At 40.0% G+C, this 11911-nt stretch overlaps 1 long non-coding RNA gene across 1 annotated transcript; it reads left to right on the top strand.

The window, feature by feature from the left end:
• Window positions 1–4701: 4701 nt before the first annotated feature.
• LOC309701697 lies at window positions 4702–10674 on the top strand. Its single transcript, XR_014275218.1, has 3 exons — window positions 4702–4771; window positions 4903–6625; window positions 8939–10674. It is a non-coding gene; the product is annotated as an uncharacterized lncRNA (long non-coding RNA).
• The last annotated feature ends 1237 nt before the right edge of the window (window positions 10675–11911 follow it).

Here is an 11911-nt window from a genome sequence, read left to right as displayed (position 1 = left end):
ACAATCGCACATACCTGTATAAAAGAACAGGTATGTGCATTATGCAGGACATCGTTGTTTTAACAACCCTGAAAATGGCAAAGAGACACGCTTACGAAGCACAGTTTAAACTGAAGGCCATCAGCTACGCGGAGGAACATGGAAATCGAGCAGCGGCGAGAGAATTTAAGGTTAATGAATCGATGGTTCGCAAGTAGAGGAAGCTGGAAAACAAGCTCCGACAGGTCAAGAATACGCAGCTGAGTTTCCGCGGACATAAGGCGATCATCGAGCAAAGAACGAGCGGGAGAAGCGTTTCGACGGTCACCATTCGGCTAAAAGCAGTTTCACTTTCACTTTTTATGAAACGGTGCCATTTTTCCATCCGGACCAGGACTACGGTAGCGCAGCAACTTCCAGCGGATTATAAGGAAAAGCTGGCCATCTTCCGCTCCTACTGCAGCAAACACATCGGCTACAAACACATCCAGCGATGGATGACCGATGGAGACCACAGTTTCACCAAGAGTGGAAGGCAGCGCCGGGCGAGTTACGCCACAATTTGCCAATGGATTGTAGATGCTTGGGCTAACATGTCCGCTGGCACTGTTGTTCGAGCTTTCGCAAAAGCCGGCATCATTTCCGAGGAGCCGCACGGCACGGAAAGTGACTCTGACAGTGAAGAAAGTGAACCTGGCATGTTTGATGGAGATTTAGCGCAGCTGTTCAATTCAGACACAGAGGATGAGGACTTCGATGGGTTTGATTGATGATAAAAATGTGAGTACCAAACTTTGTTTTGCTCCTGCTTTATTTTTAAATACGCACACTTGTATGCTTGTGTGTTGTTGATGATGACGATTACCGGCAATAGAAATGTGAGTAAGGTACCGAATTCAGGTTTGCTTCCGCTTTATTTTTAAATACGCATACGGTACTTGTATGCGCCCTATGGTCCAGTGCGCCTTATGTGTGTGTTAAATACAGTAAGGGCACACATAACTGAGACTGCGCCTTTTAGCACAGTGCGCCTTATGGTCGTGAAAATACAGTAAGTTATAAAGTGTTCCCCATTAATTTATTTATTTATTTTAAAAGTCATTGTTGTCCAACTCTTTGTTTAGGAAGAAAGATGCAATTTTCCACATTTTTGTAAGTGTAAAGTCAACAACAGTCTTGATTAAAGAAAAAACAAAACAAAAGAGAGGATGTATGGTTGTTGTGGATTTCATGGATTACTGTTTCTCTTGTAATTGTTATTTGTACATAATTTGGGTTGGACCTAAAGACTCAAATTTTATAAAATGCTCATTGAAAAAGGAAGCTACCAAGTAGGTCCTGTGTTGCAATCAGATCCAGATTCCTATAACCAGTTGGATTTACAAAAACCTCTATGTCCATATTAAAATATGATTTACCATAATCCGGCGCACACTGTTGATGAACATGTCTGTTTTCATACATAAGGTGCATCGGATTATAAGGCGCATTAAGCTAAATAAAACAGCCCGATAAGTCAAACTTGTCACAGCCGTGTGGAGGTGAGGTAAGGACCCAAACGCAGGCTCTTATTTTGGTGAGAAAGAGCTTTATTCACGGGGAGGGTAGGATACAACAGGAGCGGAGATGGCATACGCAGAAACTAAGGAAACTAAACTGGGAAAGACTAACAAAACAGACCTGAAACCTGAAGACACAGAGGGAGAAACTCAGGAAGCCGAAACAGGGAGGAAACGCGGGGAGACAACAGAGACGGACCAACAGCAAGCGGGAGAAAACATAGGGTTTATATACTCACAGGGGCAATCAATGGGATACAGGAGGGCAAGACAGCTGGGAGAAATCAGAGCTGACGAGACAGGGGAAACGTAACCTGAACATACTGACAAAAGATACGGACCTTCAAAGTAAAACAGGAAATACAACAGGTATGCACAGACACGAACTTGACACAAGATATGGCAACAGGGAGGGAACACAAAGACGTGGGACCAGGGCAGGCATAGAGACACAGAACAAAAGAAATACAAAGAAACTAAACCTAAGAACGAGAAATTCCCAACAACAATGAACCTAAAATATTCAATACTGTTGAATTATCTCGCAGCTGCTCTATTCCCATGTTGCTGCATATTAATGACTAACCTTGTATTGTGGATGGATTATCTCAGTTGCTCTCCTGACTATGCTAACATAGCTAGCAATCACGTATCATTATATACCAGCTAGTCCAACTTCAGTAACCCTACAAACGTCACTGCTGTTTTCTGTCTTCATTCATGTTGGAAGTCATAGCAGAGCTGTACCTTTGAGTTTTTTCAGAAATCTCTCAGTCAGAACATGCTATATCGTGTTTAGGTGGAAACTAGTGAGCTAACTTACTGCTAACTTCTAACTCCGTTAAATGTAATAAATTCTGTTTTCATGGATGCCTGGATGTTGAAATTAATTGTTACACCTGGTAAAGCAGCTACGCTGATCATATTATTAAAGATGAAAGAATTTAGACAGTTTTAAACTTTCAGTGATGCCGCAGTGTTTGTTTGACTTTGGGACCTGAAGAAGACGGAGTTTAGGACCTAGATTACTGTGAGTCCGTGTCCACGTGGCTCCTGACTATGGTAGCCGTAATGATCCATCAAGCGGTGCGGCTTCGTAGCTTGCCAAAGTCGTACTAAAACATTTTTGACAGATTTTTGAGCGCCATGTACCACATAAAATCGGTTTGAGGTCAGTGAGCAAAACCAGAATTCATACATAAGGTGCACCGGATTATCCAGGGCATAATTGGCCGTTTTTGACTACTTTTGATTTTCCCTTTATATTTCACATTTAAAAGCGGTTTATCTGGCCTTGTTTGGTATCATTAATTTCCTCACAACCTAAAATAGCTGAAATTTGAGTTATTTTTTCACTTTGACATACAATATTAGCACAATTGATCTAAAGTCAGACAAAAAAATTTGAACTCCGAGTAGAAAAAAGTTATATTTTTTACTGTAAAACCATAAACATGTTTAACGAATCATTTTCATAACTTGAAATGTAAATAGAGATTTTACATTTCTAAAAATTATGCACAAGTTTTGCAAACAGCAAAGTTATATGGTACTATTTACCTAAAAATGCAGCCAAGGCATCAGGGGTTTTTATATAACCATTTAAATCTATTTACAGAACAATCAGGTGTTCTGCATCAAATAAGAAGTCACACAAATTATTTGTGCCAGTCCAAAAAATGTAGTTTGTGTTCAGTATAAGACAGAGGAGAACACCACAGGCCTAAACCCTGCAGGTCTGACAGCAGGAGGTGTAGTCCTGTTTTCCAGGTGGAGACAGCGTTTAGACTGCAATCTGCCTTTGGTGGCTTTTTTGGAGCAAATGTGACATTCACTTGTATAACTGACACACAAAACAAAACACTGACTACAAAACACACTAACTATAGCCTCCAAACATGCTAAACATTGCTAATGTCTCACATGTGATAACTCTCTCTCTCTCTTTCTTTCACTCACCCGCTTTCTGTCACGGGCGTCACTCCTAAAACTGCCCCTTAACCAAGTGCCACATGTTGCCATATCGTTTTTTTTTTGATTGGCTGACATGGTAAACTTTAACACCAATAGGGAAGGGGTGTTTTTTCTTTTTCTTTTTTCACTCGCAAGCGGAGAGTGTTTCCTAGCGCTGTCCATAGAAAACGCCGTTTTTTCCGTTCTTCCCGCTGTAAACACCACTTTTGTTCAGGAAAAAACATCACGTGTATTTTTTATCATAACTCTGGTTTTATGTGGCCCATCAACACAATTTAAAAATTCCGAAATCACTGGAGACTATGGGTTGCTGCATCTTGTTGCTGTGTCGTCCTAAACTGGTCCTGTGATTCTGACAGGCCGGCGCGTCTGTCGACCCCAGAGAGTTGAAGGATTTTAAGTGTGCCTTATAGTGTGGAAGATACAGTATTTCCTTTTAAGCGTAATATGTATTTTTATTTGCTGTATTAATATTTTTAGATTAAAAAAAAAGTAATTACACCTGGTCCAAGTTCTCATCCAAAAGTTATGTGAATTTTGGCCTTGAAGTTATTCAACCACAGCTATTTAAAAATATGATTTAGTTACCTTTTAAACTGTTACCTCTTAAAAGAAGTGTTAAAAAGAAAAAAAATGTATAATCTCTAAGTCTCTTATATACCGAAGAGGATTAGGGCCACTGGAAAAAAAATCTGAGAAAAAAGTAAGAATTCTGACTTTAATCTCAGAATTCTGACATTTTTTCTCAGAATTCAGGAAAAGAAAAAAAAAAAGACATGCCCACATTTTTTGTCCACCAGTGGCCCTAATCCTCTTCCGTACTTATAGGTAAAGCTCACCTCTTGGCTAAATTTTATGCTTTTAATCTTGAACTTGGACTGTGTGTGTGTGTGTATGGGGGGGGGGGGTGCAAGTTTAATTCTGAATTAAAAATGAATTATGTAGAAATGGATGTTCTTGTGAAAATGACTTGATGAGAAGTTTGATTGAAGATAAATGGCATAAAATGAATGAAATATCAATTAAAAGATATTCATATGTCACTGACTGTTCATATCTACTGGAACCTTTTATGTTAAGGATCACAAGAAAAAGTAATGATGTAATTTTTTTATATTAAATTTTCTTTCAAATCATCTTTGTTGAAAAGCTAGAAACTAAGATAAACTAATTAACTAGAAAGAGGATAATAAGGTGTGGCTGGACATCTGTGATTAGATGACAACATGAATGGATGGACAACATGGATGTCACAATGGGTGAGGCCAGCTTGTCATGTCTATCCCTATGCCTTAGTCTTTTTTTAATTAAGAAGGATTTGGACGTTCAGTCTTTTCCTGCTGCATTAAAACTTTTCCACTGTTTCCATGTGGTTTGTAATGTTGAGTAGCTTTGGATTTCCACATTCCTGGGGGAAGTTCCAAAGAATGCTGCGCTCCTAATGGATCATTTTCATCACCATGGAACACCAAGATAAGTGCATCTTCAGGCCTAGATGTGCCTGTCTCTTTACATGTTCTCTCCTCCCAAAGACAGAACAAAATCACCATTAGCTCAGAGTAGCTTAAGTATAGGGCTGGGTATCGTCACTGATTTCTAGAATCGATTCAATTCCGATTCACAAGGTCCCGAATCGATTCGATCCACGATTCGATTTAATTCGATTCTATTCAATTTGAATCTGGGAAATTTTGACAGAAATATTATAATTCAGATCAGTACATTTACATATTTTTGTATCTATAAAAAGGAAGCTGACACACGCAAGACTTTATCACAGGTGTAAGCGTCACAGCAGATGCCTTTGTGTCAAAGTAGCTGAGGATAAAACACAGAAAAACATGAAGGTGATTTTCCTGGCCTGGGATTTTATAAAAATATTCTGCAGTACATCAAAAACGAAAGAAAACCATTAATCAACACATGATTGTAATCTGAAGTTACAGCGGTTTTATTAGAGACACGGCTAAGCATTTTGCATAATTTTAAAAAGTTTAAATTTGTTCAGTATTGAACAGCAGAAATTAGGTTTTCTTTTCGGAAGTATATAAAACGAAAAAAAAAAACCGTCGGCCGACAGCGCTGTAAACAACGGTAGTCTTGTGCGTAACAAGTAAGCGAATAATGAAGAAAACTGATTTTTAGATGGGAAACTGTTCTTGAAGTACAGAGAGAGAGAGAGAGAGAGCTGTGCATCTTGGTCGATGCAAAATAGTAAAAGTCAGAGTGAATTCATGACGATGTTTATGTGAAGCATAGTTTGGATCTTCTTTTGCTGCTGGTTCGGTCAATATTGTTTGGAGAGACATCAAACTAACAGCTTTAGAATCAGCGCATAAAGGGCGTGAACACAAAGCGCGGACCCGCCGACAGATCAGAATTAGCAAGCTGTCGGCTTTTAGCCCCGACTGTGAGAAAGGCGACATCTAACTGATTCTGATCCGCGGGTCGCGCTGTGTGTTTAAGTCTTTGTGCAGAATCCGTGTTCCTACTCTCATTTACTGTCTTAGCTGTTTGGTGGTGGTTGAAATTTTGTGAGATTTCACCTGAGATTCTGGTATTTCGGGCAAAATAAATTTATATTAAAAAATCGATTCAGGATTTTAATGAATCGATTTTACGTTATCCAAGCCAGAATCGATTTTAATCGATAAATGGATTATAAAAACCCACCCCTACTTAAGTAGTAGTTGTAGCTGCTGTGAACTTGTGTAGCTGGTAGAAAAGGTCACTCAGGCCTGCTGTCTTTTCAGCAGATTAGGTGGGGAAGACACCCAAAGAGAGGTAGTTGCTGTAGAACTTGTGGAGTCCCCTCACCCACTGACACGCCTCATCCACCTGAACTCTGCATTGCCCACTGGGTAGTGAGTGATGTGTCGGTCGCGAACGAAACGACTCTTAGAGTCGACTCTTTGAAGTGAACGACGCGAGCCGGTGGGTTTTTTTTTCCTTTCTCTTACCCTCTCTCTCGCACTTTTTTCCGCTTCACTCCTCACGCAAGCCTTGTGCTTTGCGCTGGGAAGAGGGGGGAGGGACGGTAGTTACACTGGCAGTAGCACAGGAACAGAGCAGGAGGGAAAGAGAGCCAGGGACAACAACGTCACATTAGAAAGGTATAGTAATCACCCTCAACTATTTTCATTTGCGGATGATAAAGGATTCAGAAAGTTTATTCATGCAGGCCCATATGACAAAGAATGTGCATCTTTTTGTTTTCATATTTGAATTTATATTTAATTGTGTTGTGGTTTGCAGTGTTTTGTGTTGTTTCACTTTAAATTTGTTTAAAAGGAAAAAGCTGAACATTTAATTAGTTAAAAGTTTAAAATGTAAATAATTGGTTTTTGTATTATATGATTTATTTATTACATTTTATGTGGAGTGAATAAATAATAGTATATTTACGGTGGCCCCTAGAGACAAAGCACGTACAAACCCCAAAACACGTACAAACCCCAAAACACGTACAAACTCAGAAGCAAGTACAAACTCCAAAACACGTACAAAACACAACAGAAGTTCTCCAGAATGCTAGGGGTAGTGTTGAGCTTTTGTCACCTAGTGGCTACACAAGCCAGGAAGTACCAATGACCGGATTTGGTGTGTGGTAGTAACAGGTAAATGAACATTTTTTTTAAATTATTTGAATATATATGAGTGCTTGTCTATAAATACACAAACAATACACACATGCTTTCAATTGTGTAATTTAAGTGATCTAGGTAGCTCTGTTTTGGAAGTTCTGTTAACGCTAGAAATGTGTTTTGGAATTTGTACATGCTTCAGAGTTTGTACGTGTTTTGTCTCTAGGGGTCACCGTATATATTTACATATATATATAAATAAAACCTTTTTTTTTTTTTTACATTCCTTTTGTGCATAATTTTATATTGTTAATAATAAATTAATTAAAGCAACAAAACAACCTGAAGAGCCGGGTGGGAGCCAAAAGAGCCGGCTCTTTTTAGTGAGCCAAGCCGAAAGAGCCGGTTCTCTAAAAAGAGACGGAAATCCCATCACTACCACTGGGTAATACCCATAGGATCAGTGATTAGGACTTTTTAAACAGAGAGCCAATCCAGACTTCCTCTATCTGGTCTTTAAGTCCGTCGACATTAGCCATGTCTGGATCTAAACTCTGCTGCAGTTCTCAAATTCAAACGATCACTGCAGCATTACTGACAGTTGAAAAACTGTCTCTGTAATAAAATGATCAGTGTTGTTGCTCTACCAGGTGTAAAACATTTAACATCCAGGCATCCATGAAAACAGAATTCATAAAATTTAACAGAGTTAGAAGTTAGCAGGAAGTTAGCTCGCTAGTTTCCACCTAAACATGATATACCATGTTCTGACTGAGAGATTTCTGAAACAAATTAAGACGTACAGCTCTGTTATCACTTGAGACATAAATGATGACAGAAGAGTAAACAGCAGTGATGTTTGTAGGGTTACTGAAGTTGGACTAGCTGGAATATAATGATGTGCTACATGATCGCTAGCATACTTAGCATAATAAGATAAGATAAAATAAGATAACCTTTATTAGTCCCACACGTGGGAAATTTGTTTTGTCACAGCAGGAAGTGGAGAGTGCAAAAGTCATATAGCAAAAATTAGAATACAGTAAGAATAAATACAGTACACAACTGTACAGAACAGAATAAAATAAACTAAAATACTATATACAGTAGAATAAAATAGAATAAAATATGCAATAGGATAAAAATAGAATACAAATGCTGTATACAACTGAGTAAAAATACAACAATGCCAGAAAAGAGTATTGCACTTAGTGTTATTGCACATGTGTGGATGTGTGTGTTTGATCAGTTGGAGTCTTTGTTGTGGAGTCTGACAGCAGTGGGGAGGAAAGACCTGCGAAATCTCTCAGTCCCACACCGTGGGTGCTGCAGCCTGCCACTGAGGGAGCTGCTCAGTGCTGTTAGAGCTTCCTGCATGGGGTGGGAGATGTTGTCCAACAGGGATGGCAGCTTAGCCACCATTCTCCTGTCACTCACCACCTTCACTGGGTCCAGAGGGCATCCTAGAACAGAGCTGGCCCTTCTGATTAGCCAGAGGGGACAGGGCCTTCTCTATTGTGGCTCCAAAGTTATGGAATCATTTGCCCATGCATGTTAGAGAGGCCCCTTCACTGTCCACTTTTAAATCACGTCTTAAAACCCACTTTTATTCCTTGGCTTTTAACCTCAGTGAGACTTAGTTTTCTCTTTTAATTGAAGTAGTTATTTAATTAATGATTTCACTCTTCTTTTATTTGTTTTTTTTATATTTATATCTCATGTAATTTTATTTTACAGTTCCAGTGTACAGCACTTTGTGTCAGCTGTGGTTGTTTTAAAGTGCTTTATAAATAAAGTTGATGATGATGATGATGATGTTCAGTCTCTTCCTGTCCCCGGCAGAGATGCTGCCACCCCAGCAGACCACACCGTAAAAGATGGCTGAGGCCATCACAGAGTCATAGAAGGTCTTCAGGAGTGGGCCCTCCACTCCAAACAACCTGAGTCTCCGCAGCAGGTACAGCCTGCTCTGCCCTTTCCTGTAGAGGGCTTCTGAATTATGAGTCCAGTCCAGTTTGTTGTTCAGATGAACACCAAGGTACCTGTAGCTGTCCACAGCCTCAATGTCCATACCTTGGATGTTCAGTGGTTGCAGTGGAGGATGTTTGTGCCTGTGGAAGTCTACCACCAGCTCCTTGGTTTTACTGGCGTTGATCTGGAGGTAGGCGTTGATCTGTGGGAGAAGTCTGCAGTGTAGATGGTGAAGAGGAACGGAGCCAGAACCGTTCCCTGTGGGGCCCCCGTACTGCAGACAACCCTGTCTGACACACAGCCCTGAGTTCTCACATACTGTGGTCGGTCGGTGAGGAAGTCCAGAATCCATGTAGTGAGGTGAAGGTCCACTCCTGAGTTCTCAAGCTTGTCCTTCAGGACTGTGGGAAGAATGGTGTTGAAGGCACTGGAGAAATCAAAGAACATGATTCTCACAGTGCTCCCAGCGGTCTATGAATTGTAATTTTAAATGGTTTAAAAGCATACAGAATAGCATATGTATGCAATTATATTTCTCCTTTTTTTTTTTTTATCAAGAAGCAAAGACAAAAAGGACAAAAATAAGAAACACGGCAGGGTTCGGTCCCCACCAATGCCAAAACCAAATCTACGCCCTTGTAGGAATGCTTGTTACAGTTGAGCTAAGTTACTTGTATCTGCTACGTAACACAGACAGGTGTGTCATTTTCTTGTCTGGAAGCTGGTTTACTCTGCCCGACAGTGTGATTTTACCTCTACTGTTTCTACACAGAGCAGGAAAGCAGTCCTGCAGTTGTTTCAGAAAAACTTAAAAAAGAGAAAAAAACATCTGTCATATTTTTCAAAAGCATTCTTCTCCACAGAGTAAACAGAACTCAGTCTCAAAGTTTTTATAAAGATGATTCGCATAAAATAAAATCCTTTTAGCAGTATATGCTGTTCTTTTTAATAGCTATGTTGAGTTGTGGGATTCATTGATTCGTGGGATTTTTAAACAAACTCTAAAATTGTTGTTACATTATTCACAAAGATTAATACCAACCAGATGCTGACAAAAATATCTGGAAACAGCAGATATTGAAGTCCATGGAAAACTGTGATGTAAAAAATAATACAGTAGTAGTAACAAAGCTGGTGGTATTCACTTCTGTGTTTTTCTTTTTCATTTCGATGATCCCATCTAACGTCCACACATAAAAAAAAAATGCTTAATTTATTTTATTCACTTAAAATTACAAAATACAACCAGTATCATGTGATTTGTCAGAGACATGTCACTCCGATACACTGAACGAGTCAGCGCTTTAACTGTGCAAGGCTGAACCATTGTCAGAATTTTGTTTTTTAACTGGGTTCTTATTGAAATATCTAACTAATGGAAAAAGAGGGAATTAAATATCAGTTTGTGAAAATTTGTTTTAATTTGTCATTATTATTTTTGCCACATAGTTGCAGTTTATTGCTCTCAGTAGCACAGCATGTGCCTGAATATGAACAAGGTTTTCAGGAGTCAAAGGAGCTTGCAAAGAAAAGCGTCTGGACTTCTTTAAGTTACTTGAAGACGTTTCACCTCTCATCAGAGAAGCTTCTTCAGTTCTAAGGTCAAATGGTGGAGAGTCCCAGATTTAAACCTAGTGGGAGTGACCCCCCACAGAGGGACAAAAGGACCCCCTGATGATCCTCTAATCGCCTGAGCCAAGGTGTGAAACTGGGTGTGGGTCCCAATCAGCCAGAGTTTCGGGTGTGTTCATTGTGAAACCTGGCCCCACCTTGTCATGCGAATTCCTGAGGTCAGATGGCCCAGGATGTGAGTGGGCGTTAAGGCGTCTGGGAAGGGATCTCAAAACTGGATTATAGATGGCAGAGAGTTGGTGTCGTAAACCCCCGCCTCTGTTCAAAGATGGTCGCTCACAGTGGACATAGATGGCTTCTTTCACTCCTCTTTCAAACCATCTGTCCTCTCTGTCCAAAATGTGAACATTGGCATCCTCGAAAGAGTGTCCTTTATCCTTAAGATGCAGATGGACAGCTGAGTCTTGTCCTGTGGAGGTGGCTCTTCTGTGTTGTGCCATGCGCTTGTGAAGTGGCTGTTTGGTCTCTCCAATGTAGAGGTCTGGGCATTCCTCGCTGCACTGTACAGCATACACCACATTGTTAAGTCTGTGTTTTGGCGTTTTGTCTTTCGGGTGAACCAGTTTTTGTCTGAGCGTGTTGCTGGGTCTGAAATGCACCGGGATGTCATGCTTGGAGAAAACGCTCCTGAGTTTTTCTGATACACCGGCTACATAGGGGATGACAATGTTGTTGCGTCTGTCTTTCTTATCCTCCCTCGCTGGTGTCTGGTCTTCTTTTCTGTGCCTCTTTGCTGACTTTAAGAACGCCCATTTAGGATAGCCGCACGTTTTGAGTGCTTCCTTTACATGCGTGTGTTCCTTCTTTTTTCCTTCAGGGGGTCCTTTTGTCCCTCTGTGGGGGGTTACTCCCACTAGGTTACATCTGGGACTCTCCACCATTTGACCTTAGAACTGAAGAAACTTCTCGAATGAGAGGTGAAACGTCTTCAAGTAACTTAAAGAAGTCCAGACGCTTTTCTTTGCAAACTCCTTTGACTACGATGACCTGGATGACTGAGAACCTTCACAGACAAGATTTTCAGGAAAAAAAATCAGGCTGATGATGTGGAAGCATTGCAAAGTTAAGTGATCAATAAAGAAAGATAAACATATGAATTTTTAGCTTTCAGATTTCAAGATAAAACTATATTTATTCTAAATAAGAACTGGATTTAATGGATTTACCTTACTTACAAAAGATGCAACAATCAGTTAATATCATAAAAGTTCA

This window comes from Aulonocara stuartgranti (assembly GCF_965226115.1).
Source record: "Aulonocara stuartgranti genome assembly, chromosome: 3".
NCBI lineage: Eukaryota > Metazoa > Chordata > Actinopteri > Cichliformes > Cichlidae > Aulonocara > Aulonocara stuartgranti.
The sequence above is the reverse complement of the archived record's forward strand: the minus strand, read 5'-3'. Positions and strand labels throughout refer to the sequence as shown.